The sequence below is a fragment of the Coregonus clupeaformis genome, chromosome 6, assembly GCF_020615455.1.
Source record: "Coregonus clupeaformis isolate EN_2021a chromosome 6, ASM2061545v1, whole genome shotgun sequence".
Taxonomy (NCBI): Eukaryota; Metazoa; Chordata; class Actinopteri; order Salmoniformes; family Salmonidae; genus Coregonus; species Coregonus clupeaformis.
This window is the reverse complement of record NC_059197.1, coordinates 52,975,374-52,992,239: the sequence shown is the minus strand read 5'-3', so window position 1 is coordinate 52,992,239 and position 16,866 is coordinate 52,975,374. Positions and strand designations below refer to the sequence as shown.

The window sequence follows — 16,866 nt, the reverse complement described above, 5'->3', positions numbered from 1 at the left end:
CTCTCTCTCTCTCTCTCTCTCTCTCTCTCTCTCTCTCTCTCTCTCTCTCTCTCTCTCTCTCTCTCTCTCTCTCTCTCTCTCTCTCTCTCTCTCTCTCTCTCTCTCTCTCTCTCTCTCTCTCTCTCTCTCTCTCTCTCTCTCTCTCTCTCTCTCTCTCTCTCTCTGGTGGAGATGGAAAGACATTGTCATATAAACACTGTAAACAAGGCAAGACTGCAGTACTTAGTGCTGATGACAATAAGGTACTGTAATGGCAAATGGACGACTTCATCACTATATTACTGGCAGAGACAGGACCACAGGTGTGTCCAAGATGTGAGCAAGCGGCCCTAGGTTGTTTCTGCTCTGTGTTTGACCTGGGCTTGGGTCAGTGAGAGATAGCTAAAGCCTTTATTTCTTTGATTATTTGAAACAAAGAGGGAAGATTTATTATTCGGGCTCAACAGCCAATTTAATGCGGGCCATTTACTGAAGAGCAGGTCCATCAATAGTCAAAGAAACACATGTTCTATGTCATCCCTCTCACAGTGGTACTGCACCAATTCAAGTTGTGAGTGGATTTCATAAATCATGAAAGCCGATTACAATTAAAGTCTGTATAGTTAAATCTGTAATTCTTTCAGAGGGAAACCAGTGAACTAATAGGGGATTTCCCCCACACAACCAGGTGGTTCTCCTTTTAGCAAAAGAGGGACCATGACTGTATAATAATTCCCAGAGCTATGTTTGAAAATGTTTACTCTTGGAAGACGGCTCCCTAATCTGTCCTGCTGACCTAGTTCGAAGTTCTTACCCCGTCCCAAATTGCACCCTATACCCTTTGTAGTGCATTACTTTGACCAGGGCCCATAGACTATGGATGCATCCTAAATGGCACCCTATTTCCTATTTGGGATGCATCCATAGTCTTTTCTCAAACGTATATAAGTATGTATATGTGTATATATATATATATATATATATATATATATATATATTCGGGGAAAAAAACATATGGGGGATTGGAAGTGATGCAGACAATTCTATTGATGGAAGTTACAATCTATCTGCAATATTAAAGCTGATCAACCCCCCCCACAATTTTTTAAAAATATAAATCATATTCTACAAGATGACGATGGATTTTGAGCTTCTCTTTATTCAACATTTTTACAATTCCTATACATCAGTCTTTTAAAGACAAATAATTTAATAATGAGGACATGTTAAAACATATTAGTATTATTTGATGAGCTGATGTTGACACTTATGAGGGTTGCAAGCAGATCTAAACCATATTGCATGTACAATAATCACAGTTACGGTAATGTGTGAGTCGCTCCTGTAAATAGCAGGGTTACAAGTCCTTAAAAATACTTTTGATTAAGATAGTAAGATGATATGGATGGTTTGTAAGATGATATGGATGGTTATTCATAATTGTTACACCAACCATTGTTGCTTAGGCCCCTGAAATCGTCCTCATCTCAGCAATGTTGGATATTTTCTGTATCAACAGCATATAATTTAGAATATTTTCATCGATCGAACATAAAAGATATTTAGCTATGCTTATCTACACAGTTTGACATAAATTGTCATTGTCAGCGCAGGAGATGGAAAAGAGAAGCAACCTACATGAAAAGTAATATGCTCTCATATACAGTCTGTATAAATGCTACAAATAATAGTACTACAGTTTTTGCTCTCCATTAAAGTCCTTCATACCAAAGTGTTTTTGATGAGTGAAAAATGGCTTTGTCACAAAAATGGTTTTTGAAATGCAGCTGAAACATGGGCTTGAATGACGGCACAGGACACATACAGAACAGATACTGCATACACAGTAGCACGGTTGTTTAGCTACCGATTCGAAAATGTATCTTTACTTGCATTGACAGTGATTAAAAGTCTCTCCAACATCATGTGAATGGATGAAAGCATTGGCTGTGCTCAGCTCCTTTGGCAGTTTCTTGGGCATATGATGAAAATCCTATTTGTCTAAGGCTAATCAGACCACATGTAGATAGGTTACTTTAGTATCAACCCCTATTACGTTCCTGGCGGTGCATTTGTAGAAGCCCCTGGTCTCTCTGTGTGGGGTTCTGGATGATGAGAGAGCCTTGTGGGTGGAGGTACTTGTTGCCAAAGAGGCGTGGCTGGCGCTGACCACTAGCCGCGTCTCTGTCCGTCGTCTCCCAGGCAATCTCAGCTCGGGGGATCCCTGTGGCAACACAGTTCAGCTGGACCGCCACGCCGCGGCGGCGTACATCACGGGAGGAGGGCCGTTGGTGATGCGAGGCAGGTACGCGATGATGATGACAGGCACGGAGAGCAGGGCGCTGCCGTACTCGTTGGCCGCTCGGCAGACGTAGGAGCCGCGGTCGTAGACGGACGCCTGCTGGATGGCGAAGTGTTCCATTGGCCAGGACAGGCGTAGCGACCGGCTCTCTGTGGCCGCCCCAGGACCACCCCACTGGGCAGGGTCCAAGTCAGCCGGAGGGGTCCCCCGTGGAGAGACAGTGGAGTTGGAGGCTCTCCCCATTCATAATACTGATGGGGGAGTTGTAGCGGTTATTGATCTCTGGTTTCCTCTCCGGGGCTAGAGTAATGGTACGTTCCACTAACCCGGCCATTCCTCACCAGGCAGCGGTACATACCACTCTCAGAGACAGAGGGGTTAGTGATGACCAAGGAGCCGTCAGGTCGGTGGAAGAACTTGGACAACTGGGCACCGCTCATGAGGGGGAACCATTAGGGAGGATCCATGTTACCGTTGGGGGTGCTGGGCCTCCTTCAAAGGAGCAGTTCAGGGTCATGGTACCGCCCACCGTTAGAGAGAGGCTCTCTGTTTTGGGTCCTCTGAGCTGCGGCGTCTCTACCATCTCTCTAACCTCCAGGTGGACCATCAGCCTGGCCTCCCCACCCTCATTGCGTGCAATGCAGGTCAGCTGAGCAGTCGGTCCCCTTCGGCGAACGTATATCCAATGTACCATTACGATGCACCGTCATTCTGCTGCCGTAGTACGGCGCCGGGAGGATGATGTTCTCTGGTAATACCCACGTGACCCGGGGGATGGGTGTCCCCACGGCCTCGCAGGCCAGCATGGTGCGCTGGTCCCTTATAGCCGTCACTCTAGTGTTGACCATACCTCTCAGTCCGTTTATGGTTGGCGGCGTCACAAGGACGTCCACCCTGGTGACTTTGTGGTCCTGGCCGGCACTGTTTCTAGATGTGCAGGTGTAGTTACCAGCATCAAAGCGTTGAGCCTTTTGGACCACTAATGTACCATCATTATGGACCTGGTACTTATCGGAGGAGGAGGCAATGGCCCGGTTAGTAGGGGAGAGCCATGTGATGACTGGGGTCGGCTCTCCCTTGGAGGTGCACTTCAGTGACACGGTCTCCCCATAGAGAACCCTGATGACTTCAGGGCTTTGCGTTTTGTCTCTGATGATCGGAGGGTCCGCCACGACCTTGACGTGAACCTTCATCTCATCCTTCCCTATCTGGTTCTCAGCGTAGCAGGTATAGTCTCCTTCCTCTCTCATCCCCACGTCGTTGGCGTATAGCGTCCCCGTTGTCGAACACCACATATCTGGGGGTGGGAGGGTTGGGTGACTGTTTGAAAATAGTGTTATTATTCTTATCGACTGTGCAGTTAATGTGATTCAATAACATATTACGGTATGTGTAAAGTTGATGTGATTCAACAAACACCATGTACCTGCGGATGCGCCCACCTCTAACCCTACTATCCGTCTGTTTGAGTGTGTTGATCATGGTGCCGTCCGGCAGAGCCCAGCGGATCTCAGGGTTGGGGAGGCCAGATGCTACACAATCCACCTTCAGGTCTCCTCCATACATCACCTTCAAATTCCAATTCAAAAAGATGTATTATCTATCCAATCATACATTACATTTACGTCATTTAGCAGATGCTCTTATCCAGAGCGACTTACAAATTGGTGCATTCACCTTATGATAGCCAGTGGGACAACCACTTTACAATTAATTTTGTATTATTATTATTATTATTATTATTACATTAGACAGAAAATCAACCGAAAAATATGCATGACATAACACATTAAAACATCACATTAAAAACACCACGAGTGTGCCCCATATGGCACCCTAACCCCTATATAGTGCACTATTTTTGACAAAGGCCCATAGGGCTCTGGTCAAAAGTAGTGCACTATACAGGGAATAGGGTGCCATTTGGGACGCTCCATTATTTACATAAAGAAAACTAAGACAAAAGACAGACCTTCTGACTGGCCAGCAGCTGCTTCTGCTCAATCTTGGCCGGCTTGGTCAGCACGTTAACCCTCAGTAGCATGTAGTCGAGTTCCCCATCTTGTTTCGGGCCACACACAGGTAGTCCCCATCGTCTTTCTCTGTCATGGCCTGGATGGCCAGAGAACCGTTGGTGAACACCTTTATCCTGGGGTCGAAGCTGAAAACCCCCCCCAACAAAAACAAGTTGTTATTGTTTGTGAATAGGAACCATCTTAGGTCTTTCTTTTATGGTTTTTCAGCTAACCTTTAGGGAAAAGAAAATGTGCCTGTATGATTTCACAGTAAACCTTCTCATTCATGATAGCATCTTATGATGATAGTTGATATACAGTGCCTTCAGAAAGTATTCATACCCCTTGACTTATTCCACATTTTGTTGTGTTACAGCCTGAATTCAAAATGGATTAAATGTATATTTTTTCTCACTCATCTACACCACGATACACCATAATGACAAAGTGAAAATAGGTTTTTAGAAATGTTTGATAATATATTGAAAATGAAATACAGAAATATCTATTCACACCTTTGAGTCAATACATGTTAGAATCACCTTTGGCAGCGATTCGGCTGTGAGTCTTTCTGGGTAAGTCTCTAAGAGTTTTGCACACCTGGATTATACAATATTTGCACATTATTATTTTAAAAAAGTCTGTCAAGTTGGTTGTTGATCATTGCTCGACAGACATTTTCAGAGTCTTGCCATAGATGTTCAAGCCGATTTAAGTCAAAACTGTAACTAAGTCACTCAGGAACATTCAATGTTGTCTTGGTAAGCAACTCCAGTGTATATTTGGCCTTGTGTTTTAGGTTATTGTCCTACTGAAAGGTGAACTTGACTCCCAGTGTCTGTTGGAAAGCAGACTGAACCAGGTTTTCCTTTAGGATTTTGCCTGTGCTTATCTCTATTCTGTTTCTTTTTATCCAAAAAAACTCCCTTGCCAATGACAAGCATACCCATAACATGATGCAGCCACCTAAAAAATCCAGTCTGCTTGACAATATGAAGAGTGGTACTCAGTGATGTGTTGTGTTGGATTTGCCCCAAACACAACACTTTGTATCCAGGACAAAAGTTAATTTCTTTGCCACATTTTTTAGTTTTACTTTAGTGCCTTATTGCAAACAGAATGCATGTTTTGGAATATTTTAATTATATACAGGCTTCCTTCTTTTCACTCTGTCATTTAGGTTACTATTGTGGAGTAACTACAATGTTGTTGATCCATCCTCAGTTTTCTCCTATCACAGCCATTAAACTCTGTAACTGTTTTAAAGTCACCATTGGCCTCGTGGTGAAATCCCTGAGCGGTTTCCTTCCTCTCTGGCAGGAAGGATGCCTGTATCTTTGTAGTGAATGGGTGTATTGATACAACATCCAAAGTATAATTAATACCTTCACCATGCTCAAAGGGATATTCAATGTCTGCTTTTAAATGTTTACCCATCTACCAATAGATGCCTTTCTTTGCGAGGCATTGGATAACCTCCTGGTCTTTGTGATTGAATCCGTGTTTGAAATTCATTTGCTCGACTGAGGGACCTTACAGATAATTATATTTGTAGGGGTACAAAGATGAGGTAGTCATTCAAAAATCATGTTAAACACTATTATTGCACACAGTCCATGGAACATATGTGACTTGTTAAGCACATTTTTACTCCTGAACTTATTTAGGCTTGCCATAACAAAGGGGTTGAATACTTCAGCGTTTCATTTTTAATCAATTTGTAAAGATTTCTAAAAACATAATTCCACTTTGAGATAATGGGGTATTATGTGTAGGCCAGTGACACAAAATCTCAATTTAATCAATTTTAAATTCAGGCTGTAACACAACAAAATGTGGAAAAAGTCAAAGGTATGAATACTTTCTGAAGGCACTATACATACAGACAACGGTCTGAAGGGCATATTAGACAGTGAGTGAAAAAGATGCCAGAAATGCATACCTGTACTGGGAATCCACTAGTTTCTTAGAGGAGTCCTCCAGACGATCCTGGGCTCTGGCTTTCCTGTGGCGATGCAGTCGAGCCTCAACAGCCCCCCCCCTAGACCACGTCAGTCCTCTGGGGAGACGAGGAGGTAATCCTGGCCTTGGTGGAGGATGGGAGCCTCAGTACTGTCAGAATACTGGTTCTCCTGGAGGCTCCTACCGCATTACTGGCCACACACTCATATCTCCCCGCGTCGTCTTGGCCTAGCCCACGGACGTACAGGGTCCCGTTGGGAAGCAAGAAATTACGTCCGTTGACAAACTGTGTGGCTGAGCTGGACTCCGTCGGGCGTGGACCGCGGATGATGGGCGTAGGGGCTCCTTTGGCGGTGCAGTGGATGTAGGCTGTGCTGCCCTCGGGGAGGACATGTTCTCATAAGCGAGGTTGTTGGATGACTGGAGGCAAGGCTGCCACATGGAGACGGACAGAAACTGTATCGGCCCCCGCCGCGCTGCTGCCGACACATTTATAGATCCCTCTGTCTATGTAGCTAGCCTGGGTTATTCGGAGAGTACCGTTACTGAGGAGGGTCACGCTTGGGGCCAGACTGAGGGCCGGGCTGGGGGCCACTGGCTGGGTTGGCAGGGCCCTGGGCAGGGGGGGCAGCGAGGTGGACCCTGTCAGGCAGCACCCAGGTGACCCGCGGCATGGGGTGTCCCTGTACCTGGCACTCCAGATCGATGCCGTCTCCGTGGTACACGGTGGCATCGCGAGCCGGCTGGAGCACTCTGGGATGCTGGGCCAGAACCATCAGGGTGACCACCATCTTGTCCACGCCGTACTGGTTCTGGACCATACAGGGTACTGGCCTCGGTCCTGGGGCTGGAGTGTTACGGATGATAAACGTGCCGTTGAGATGCACCTCGAACCTCTGGACCCGAGTGTTCTGGGCTAATGTGGCTCCTGCATGAATGAAAATAATATACGTTTAAAGACATGTTGTCTGTTGAAACACATAGGAATGGAGCATAGCTTATATCGTTAAAAATAGGGTTCTCCTTTTTTCTTACATTAACAGGCTTACATACAGTTGTATGATTTTGTAACAGAGGGTGAAGGAGGATCTTCTATGATGAGAGGAGAACAGAAAAGGAAGTACTGTTATACATACCAGTGGAGACTCTAGTCCAGGAGAGGAAGGGTTTGGGCTCCCCTACAGCCACACAGGGTAGCTGTGCATCCATCTCTGCATTCACTGTCACTGTCTGCACATCCACATTGGTGATCTGGGGCTTCCCTCTTACATCAGGCCCTGGTACGGAGGGTCTCTGACCCCCTCCCGACACCCCACCTGATACCCCTTGTGTCTGGGTGGGGGTCTCTGTCCTCTGGCCCCCCCTGGACGGACTCTGAGGCCTCGATGAAGACACTGATGAAGTCTGAGAAATGCGCTTTGTGGTGGTGGGAGCGAGAGTGGTTGTAGTGGTCGTCTGTTTAACCGTCTGGGTGTTTGTGTTTGTGACTGTCCTGTGGGGTGTTCTGGGTTCTGTGGTGGTTGGTTTAACACCGGTGACTGGCTCAGGCTTGATGTCAGTTGACTCTAGTTTAGTAGTGGTGTGGAGTCGGGTGGTGGTCTGTTGGGGTCAGATCTGGTGATTAGGATGGAGTCTCCTCTGTTGAGGATAGGGTTGTTCCTCTGGTCGGGTTGAGAGATGAGGACTCTCTCTCTGTGACTGTCTGGGATGTGGTTGGAGTTGGAGGGAGCCTCCCCTGTTCTGGATGAAGGTTGGGTCCTGACCTAGTGGATGGAGTGTTTAGTACAGGGATCTGAGGCCTCACCCTAGAGGGGAATACTACGGATGTCCTAACTGATGTGGAGGTGACAGGTGTCATAGTTGGAGTAACATCCTTTGTTGTATTAGCAGCAACAGAAACTGCAACATTTTCCACTGGTGTTCGGTCTTTGCCTGTGGTGGAAGTGCTTTCTCTGATGTTATAGCGCCCATCAAAGATTGTTCCGGGCTTAACAGTGACTGTTTTAGCGGGACCAGATCCGTGATAAGAGCTTTCAGATGTCACCAGCCTTTCAGTGGTGCTAACCCGAGCCCTCTCATGTCCTGCCTCCTCATGAAAGGACTCTTTTGTTGAGGTACCCGGGGCGTGTGTTGTGCCGTGTGCTCTGGTTATTTCATGGCGGATAGATGGAGACACGCTGTCAATCTCTTTGACCGGCACCTTTTTAACCTCAGTAGTACCAGTTGTATCTCGATAGTCTGGTGTGTTGAGCTGTCCATCTGGTAGCACTCCCGGTCAGTGTGGGGATTCTCCGGGGACTTGTCAGGACTTGGAACAGGCGAAGGTCTACAGTAACGCTGCCTCCCCTTTGTGTTGTCTCTGCAGGAACTGCAGGAATGGGGATGCTTGTAAATTTCCCCTGACTGGCTGCTGTGGGCACATTCGAGCGCTCTGGGACTGGGCTCTGAGTGTTTGGAGTCTGAGAGGCTCCTTCTGGGGCTGGGGCTGTTATGTGATGGCTGTTCTGGGATGTTTGTTTATATGTTTCTGTTATAGAGGTTGTAGGAGACGCCGTTGGGGCAGTTGTGCTCCTGGACAGTGGTTTGGCGTGTGGTGAAAGGGTGTCCTTTGTCTTGGAGCGTGTTGTAGGTTTCACTGAAGGGTCAATCCTGTCGTCGTATAAAGAGACTCCTGTGTTCTCTTGGTGACTCACTCTGCCTGATGACGTTGCTTGGCTTCCCGTCGATGGAACTGCGGTATTAAACCTGGCCGTCATGCTTTTGGACTTGTCGGATGTTTCTATTTTAGTCCATGTGGCAGTGGTTGCCTTGGTAGTTGTTGGGAGGGTGTACTTAGGTATGGCTGTAGATGTAAAATCACTTCTCAATGGATTCTCAGGCTTTGGCTTCTTTCTACCTGTATTGGGCCGTCTTCTCCTGCCCCCACCCCCATTCCTCCTCCTGGAGTTCTGGTTTCTGAGTCGAGTATACACCTCACCTGGAGTTTCCTTCCTCATATTCACAGCTGAAGTGAGCTCGGTTGTGGGAGAGGGTGTGGTGAGTGGAAGATGGGTTATATTAGACGTTGTATGCTGCTTTAGCTGAGTATGTGTGTCTAGTTTAGCTGTTGTGCTCTCAGTCTCAGTGAAAGAGTGATCAAATTCATCTCTCTCTGTTTCCGATTCAGAGTACCCTCTAACTGTGGTGGTGGTGATTGATGGGTCAAGTTCAGCTCTGTCTAAATATGCATCACCTCCTTCATTATAGCTGTTAACAACACTGGGTTCGTTAGCGTCTTCCGCCCCCTGATTATACTCAGACGTGGGTGAGATATCAGACTTTGTAACCGTATCACCATCTGTAGTCATAGCGGTGGTGGTGGTGCTTTGATTTTCTCCTTGTAAAGAATCGTCGTATGAAGAACTGGTCCAGACGTTCATATGCAGCTGGCCCAGGGTCTGGGAGTGTGTGTGTGCGACTGTGTGCCTGCCTTGCGTCTCTGTGTGTGTGACAGTGTTACTGAGCTGCTGGGGAACAGATGTGACAGGCTCTGTGACCGGCTGCGTGAAATGTGCACGATTTGTGGCTGTATCGGCGTCTGAGTCTGTGGTGTAAGTAGTGTGTCGAGTGGGTGTATGCGGTATAGTAGTGGGTGTGTTTAGCTCCTCCTCCTCTTCCTCATGTAGGTCTACTGTTGATCCCTCTATGTTGTCCGGAGACTCTGTCTGCTTAGCTTTGGCTGTTGTCGTTGACTCCTGCTTCTTCTTTGTGGTGAGGTGAGTTGAGCTGGGTGTTATGTTAGTGTTACCCTGTCCGTTCTTGTCACGGATTTTGGCCAAAATGTCCGCCCACTTCTCTGGGTCTATATTTTTGTTTGCCACGTTAATCCTCCTTCTCGTCTCCACTGTGTTTTTCTTGTCTTTATAATTTGTCCCTGCCGTGGTTGGTTTTCTAGGTACAGCAGGTCGTCTCCATGTCTTTCTAAATGGATGTCCACCACCCCTGTTTGAACTTTGACCTCTCCGCCGATTCATGAGCTCCACACGTTTCGGGGATGAGGATGAGGAGGAAGACGAGGAGGGGACTTCCTCCTGTGTGTCCTCATCGTCCCCTGATGCCTCCTCAGTGTCCTCCATGGGGGCTTTGACCCTGGTGTTGACCCCTGAAGCAGACTGTGGCCTCATTCTCCTCAGTGGTCGTATCTCTGCTCCTAACTGCCTGGTGAGAGTTACCTTAGTAGCCAGGGAATACACACCATGCTGGTTCATCGCCACACACTTATAATATCCACTGTCTGTCAGTCGACTCTCTGGCACTCTCAGAGTTCCGTTGGAATACACTAGAGCTCTAGAAGAGTTGGCTCTGTGACTCACTATGTTGCTGTCAGGAAGCATCCAGTTAATCTCAGGGTCAGGAGAGCCAGACACAACACAGTTCAGGGTGAGAGGGACACCGGTGAACCCCTCTACGGGGGTAGGCGCCGTCTCATCCCCTCCAAGAGGGGGAGGACTGGAGGACTCCTCGACCGCCAGGCGGAAAGGGAGGACACTGAGGTCGTCAGAGACCTGGGCGATACAGTAATATATCCCTGAGTCTGAGTGTCCTACAGCTTTAATATCCAACCTACCGGTGCTCGACACTGACACCCTATTGTCTGGGCTGCTGTACGGTGCCTCCAGCTGGTTCCCGTCTGGCAGCATCCAGCGAACCACCGTGTCTCCTGAGCTCAACACGTTACAGTCCATTACAGCAGGGCTGCCCACTACAACACTCAGCACCGTCCTGGTAGTGTTTGTGTTCTCTATCATGACCCATGTCCTGCGGTGTCTGCGCTCCAGCTCGAGGTCCACGGTCTGTGTGAGGCGGGTGCTGAGGATCAGCTTGACGCTCTTCCCAGTGGACTGGGGCCTGTTCAGCTGCAGGTCCACAGAGCTCTGCATCAGCCAGGATGGTTGAGCTACCATGTCAGCCTTGACCCTGTATAGTACAGCGCGTCTCTCTCTCAGGTCCTGCCTGTACCTGGAGGTCAAGAAGTTTGAGTTTATTAGAAAGATATAACACATAACATAAGATAACATAACAAAACATAACATAATAATATGAAATTAGATGCTCTATATCATGTGTTGAACTCAAGGCCCATTCAATCCGGGGTGGTTTGATTATTATTAACATTTTTATTTTTGTGGGAAAAACGCTCAATCAACATTGAAATTACTAAAACCAAATCGAGACTGTGTAGAAATGATAATGGACCTACACTTACAGTCACGTCACTCTGTCCAGCTAGCTAACTGTCATGGAAACGAAAGCTAGACAGTCAGGGAGCATTGAAAAATAGAGTGAAGACTATTTTTTACACATTTTGATGGCGAGGAAATATAATACATGTTAAGTGCGGCCCTCCAGACCTCGGTGAAGACCGAATGCGGCCCGTGGGGAAAATGAGTTTGACACCCCTGCTCTGTATTGAGGACCACTCTGAAATGAACATATTAAATCACATAATAATCACATAGGGGCAAATCCTAACTTCCACAAATGTTCACTTGCATTGATGTCAATGCATGACTAAGCAAAATGTTACTCAAGTAGAAGTTAGAATTTGGCCCATAATGATCAGTTACAAAGCGGTTTCTTAATCCAGCCTACCTGTAGCTGGACACTGGCTCCTTAGACAGCATGATCTCTCTCTCGCAGGTGAGCGGGCGTGTCGCTATAGTAGGCGATCAGCCTCCAGAGTCTCTCATAATTGTCCCTGTTGATGGGACACTCCAGATCCACGGAGACACTCACATTAGAGGCCAGCTGCAGAGGGTTGACCTGCTCCCAGCTGACCTTAGACGACTCCCTGCGGGGCTCCCCCGACGCTGCACTCCAGATCCACTTTGTTCCCATGCTCGTCCGTCAGGCCTAGGGTAATGTTGCCAAACGGCCCCTTGAACTCCTCCAGGGTCATGACCTCTGTCTCTGTGTCCTCTGGGGTCGTAGGTCGATCAGGGGAGGTGATAACGGGGCTGGAGCAGACCAGGTTGTCCAGGCCCAGGACTTCTTTCATTCGTAAATTCTTTGGGGAGGAACACACAGGGCAGAGCTGACCTCCTGGGTAGGCCCTGTCCTTTTTACACTTCAGCACACCTATGAAGAAAGGAACACGAGAAGGAACGTTAACATCATTATTCCGAGTTTTGGACATACATTTTCAAGGCACAAATGTGTAAAGCGACAGCTGCATTATGCTTGAGCATTGATCCAATTTATCTGTCATCACTGATGAATACGTACATTCACTGAGTAGCTAGTAAATAAAATACATTACCTGGTGAGTTTTTGTCCCAGTCGGGGAACCACTTCATCCTGCAGTCACATGTCCAGGGGTTCCCATGCAGGAAGAGGTTCTCCAGCTGGGGCATTCCTCCCAGCAGCTTCTGGGGCAGTGAGGTCAGCCTGTTCTCCGACAGGTACAGGTGCCTGATTTATCGATAAGGAGACAAAAGGGACATTATAACATTAGCTTCAGGAACATCTTGGCTCCATCTCAATTCCTCTTTCCGTGAATCCTCACATCCTATTTCCTTGCCTCATTTTCAACTACATTAGAGAAGATATAAGGTCCCGCCCCTCTGACCTTCTTCTCCAATGGGTTTTGAGAAGGCGGTAAGGAGAGAGGATGCAAAGAATAGAGGAAAGCTGAATTGAGAAAGTGCCCGATACTAAGATAAAACCAGATATTGTCCAAAGAATTATGGGTACTGTAGTTAGTTCATCATGCTAGACTTCACCTGAGGGTGGAGACGTGGAAGTGTCCCATCATGGAGAAGGTGGAAAAGGTAGAGGGGTGGAGCTGCTGCAGTCTGTTCCCCTCCAGCTGTACGAGGCGTAGGGAGGTGAGGCCCTGGAAGGTGTCTGGGTGAATGAACTCCAGACGGTTGTGGTCCAGGTGTAGTCTGGTCAGAGACCACAGACCATGGAGAGTGTGTCTGTTGATCTCCTTCAGTTTGTTATAGCTAATCTTCAGCATCTGAGGGGAAGAACACCAGAGGTGAGTGAGTTATCATTCTAATAGAATAGAGCAGGGTTTCCCAAACTTGGTCCTGGGACCCCCCGTGGGTGCACGTTTTGGTTTTTGCCCTAGCACTACACAGCTGATTCAAATAACCAACTCATCATCAAGCTTTGATTATTTGAATCAGCTGTGTAGTGCTAGGGCAAAAACCAAAACGGCACCCAGCCCAGGGTGCAGGACCGAGTTTGGGAAACTCTATACTGTATATCCTATTATACGGTACTGAGGTGATATTTCATGCTAATCAACATTTCCTGTTTATTACTGTACCTGTAAGGACATGAGATCCCTAAAGGCCCGTTAGGAATGTTGTGGAGATCATTCCCATGCATCATCAGAAGCTCCAGCTTCCTCAGCCCAGCCAGAGAGGTCTGAGTCACACGGTGTATGGTGTTAAACCTATAGGAAACAACAGCGACACAAGCAATTCATGACTGACTATTAACTTACTTGACCTGTTCTTTGTGGAGCAAAGTGCGCTTCATTTCTGACTATATAAGAAGAAATGGTGAAAAACCTGATGGAACTTAAGACCTTGGGATCAAAACGTTGTCAATAAAGGTGGTAGTTGGGAATATATAAAGTGGGTGGGCCTTTCTGTTCTTTTTAAGATATGGCTAAAGCTCATATGTGAAATGACTCATTAAAAAGCATGGGGTATACAATAAGCATATAATAAGATTAGATCAGACTTTACTGTAGGCATATTGCATTATGCATATTTACTTGTGAGTTGCAGAGATTAATTTCAGTCACATGCTCAGCACATTTGAATAAGTACTGAACTGTAAACAATTCTAAAGGCCTCTAATGAAAAGTGAATATTTGATTGCTTATTGTTTATTTTTATTGACCTACAATGCACATGCATAAATACAAATCTTATACTTTTATTAATTTCACATTTTACACATAGTGTAGGTCTAAAGGTATAAGTTATTGTGTATGATGCCTGTTTTTAGGCCTATGGTCTCATTGCGGGTCATTGAATAAAGCCAATCCACCAGGCTTACCCCAGGTTCATGCGCTCCACTTGTCTGGGTATGCCGGCGGGCACCGTGAGCAGGGAACGGAACGTGCAGTGCACCTCTGTGGCCTGAGGGCACGTACACGGGCGCGGGCAGGGGAGACTTGTAACTGGCACCATCAGCACCGACATAATCAATATGAACGTGGCGGGACGGTCCATCTTCAGCTGCGCATCCATCCACCACAAAGTGTTCCTATCACTGGAGCTGGTCGAGGGTTACAGATTCATTATAGGCCTATTTCAGTAGTACCCAAACACAAATGAAAAGGTGATCTCTGACAAAATACTTCACAGTAGAGAAAATGGATAGACTATGCACGAAATTAGGGTGCACACTGTATGAACGCATCTTTACCCACATCAAACATGGTATGACCTGAACCGAAATGAAAAAGTTAAACATCTCACCTTAGAATTTCTTGTAACTTTTATTTAGAGCCAGACTCACTGTATCCCATTTTACCATGGCTTTGGTGTCTCCTCAATGCCACTCCTCACGCAGCGCATAACTCCATAGTTGTACAGTCCTATAATGACAAACTCCCCAAAGAATAAAATAGTTACAAGAAATTCCGATGTAAAATCCGTAGACAGAAATGCGCACAGGGCTTCGATAGACAGTTTGAAGTATCCGTTTTGTTTCGTGTGTAGCACCTTGAGAAAGAAAATTGCACTTTTGCCCAAAACTTTACAGTGCAGGATGTGCCTTCCACCGACAGCGAGGGGTGAGTGAATGGCTAATCGTTTCCAACATACAGTCAGTCTTGAGGAGCAGAAGCACCCAAGGAGGGGTGACAAAGTGAGAGAGAGGTAAGAGACTGCAACGGCTGAAGTAGGCTACAGTAGGTCGTTACAATAAGGATATCGTTTTTCCATTCAACTACGTGCATAATCATTGTGTCATCACATTGACAGTTGGCCACTTACAGTAATCGCTACTTTGAGACTTTATCTTCATCAAATTCATCAAATTCATGAATTAATTTAATTTAAATGGAACTTCCACAATTGTGAATCTTTAGATGAGACATTCATAGCAACACTGTATGAAGAACACAAGAGAAAGTCCATAGCATCAAACTCCTTTGTGGAAGTTCCATTTGTGGCGAGAGATACCAATATCCGACTCCTTTTCTCTGTTTTACTTCTCTGCTGTAGACCATCATGTGAGGTAACCTTCTAAGTGAAGGGAGCAGACAAACCAAGGTAAAGTTTATGTTGGTGTTACAGCCCTGTCATTTAACATCCCCCCTCCATCACACAACACACACAGTACTACATCAGCAAGCACATGTGTCATTTGCATGCATTCCAGGAACCACAAATAGTATGTCACACTGGCCGCTCTATCCCCATATCCCCTAAGTTGTTTTGGGGTTTATAGGACAGCCTTTTAGAACATTTAAATCAGATCAAGTGTGTGTGTGTGCGCGTCTGTGCGTGTGTGTGCGTGCATGCTTATAGGGTGAAGTCTACATAACATTTCAGAAAACTTGACCCCTGGGGACTGACCTCACAATAGTCCTTTAACCCAGCCTTGTGGCCGAAGGAGGCAGCGGACCGTATTTACCTGCTGTGTGTGATCATGTCAACCTTGAGGAGTGAAGAGTTCAAAGTTTGCCAGAGGGTCAGAGAGCTGAGAAGCCTGTGTGTTCGACCAACCGCCTGAGATATGTCAGACCGTGATCCTGTCCTGACATCCATCACCATGTCACTTCAACAGCCAATAGCACACAGCTGCACCAAAACCACATGTAGGTGCGGCCATTATCAAAAGTGCCAAGAGAGGGACCTAAAGTACAAAGTCAGCTCAGTCAAGCACCACACACATTGCGTCATCTTGACAAATTGGCCCAAAAGGAAGATGGCTTGTGCAAAGATATCCTCTACAGAGCATACACACACATATAGTAGATTTGATTTTATGAGGGTTAATGTTCTGGGATTTCCACTCTGGAGATCTGTAAAATAAGATGAGAAATGTATCATGAAATGAATATTGGAAATACTTGATTGATGGTCATTGTGCCTGCCACCAAAATTAGACTTTCCCCTCAGAAGAATTACTGGTACCATACCCTTTGCCAAGAGTGGAAAGATATCGTTGTGAATTATGGCTATGCACTTGCATTACCTTGCCTTATGCAAGTTACTACACAGTGTTATCTCTGAACATGCCACCAATATTAGTTTTGGCTTTCTTGTGTAGAAGCAGATACAGTATAATTAAAATTCATAACTTGTTTTTGGCATTTTCATTTTATGATGCAGTGCTATGCAGAAGGCGGGGAAAATACACTGAAACACAAAGAAGTCTCCTGCAGAAAGGTATTTTGCTTGTTTAATTACATTAAATGTGTTTATTTAAGAAACCAATGTACTTGGTTAATTGTGTTTACAGTGTTTAATCTTTGCAACAGGACTTGTTCCTTAGTCTCTCTCTCTCGCTTGCTCTTGCTCTCTCTCTCGCAAAAGCATCGACCACAACAGGCATTCAGTTAGCTGAGTAAACAACATCAACATCTACCCTGAG

At 46.3% G+C, this 16,866-nt stretch overlaps 1 pseudogene; it reads right to left on the bottom strand.

Moving 5' to 3' along the window:
* Positions 1 to 1,751: 1,751 nt before the first annotated feature.
* LOC123485845 lies at positions 1,752 to 15,187 on the bottom strand (annotated as a pseudogene).
* Between the last annotated feature and the right edge of the window lie 1,679 nt (positions 15,188 to 16,866).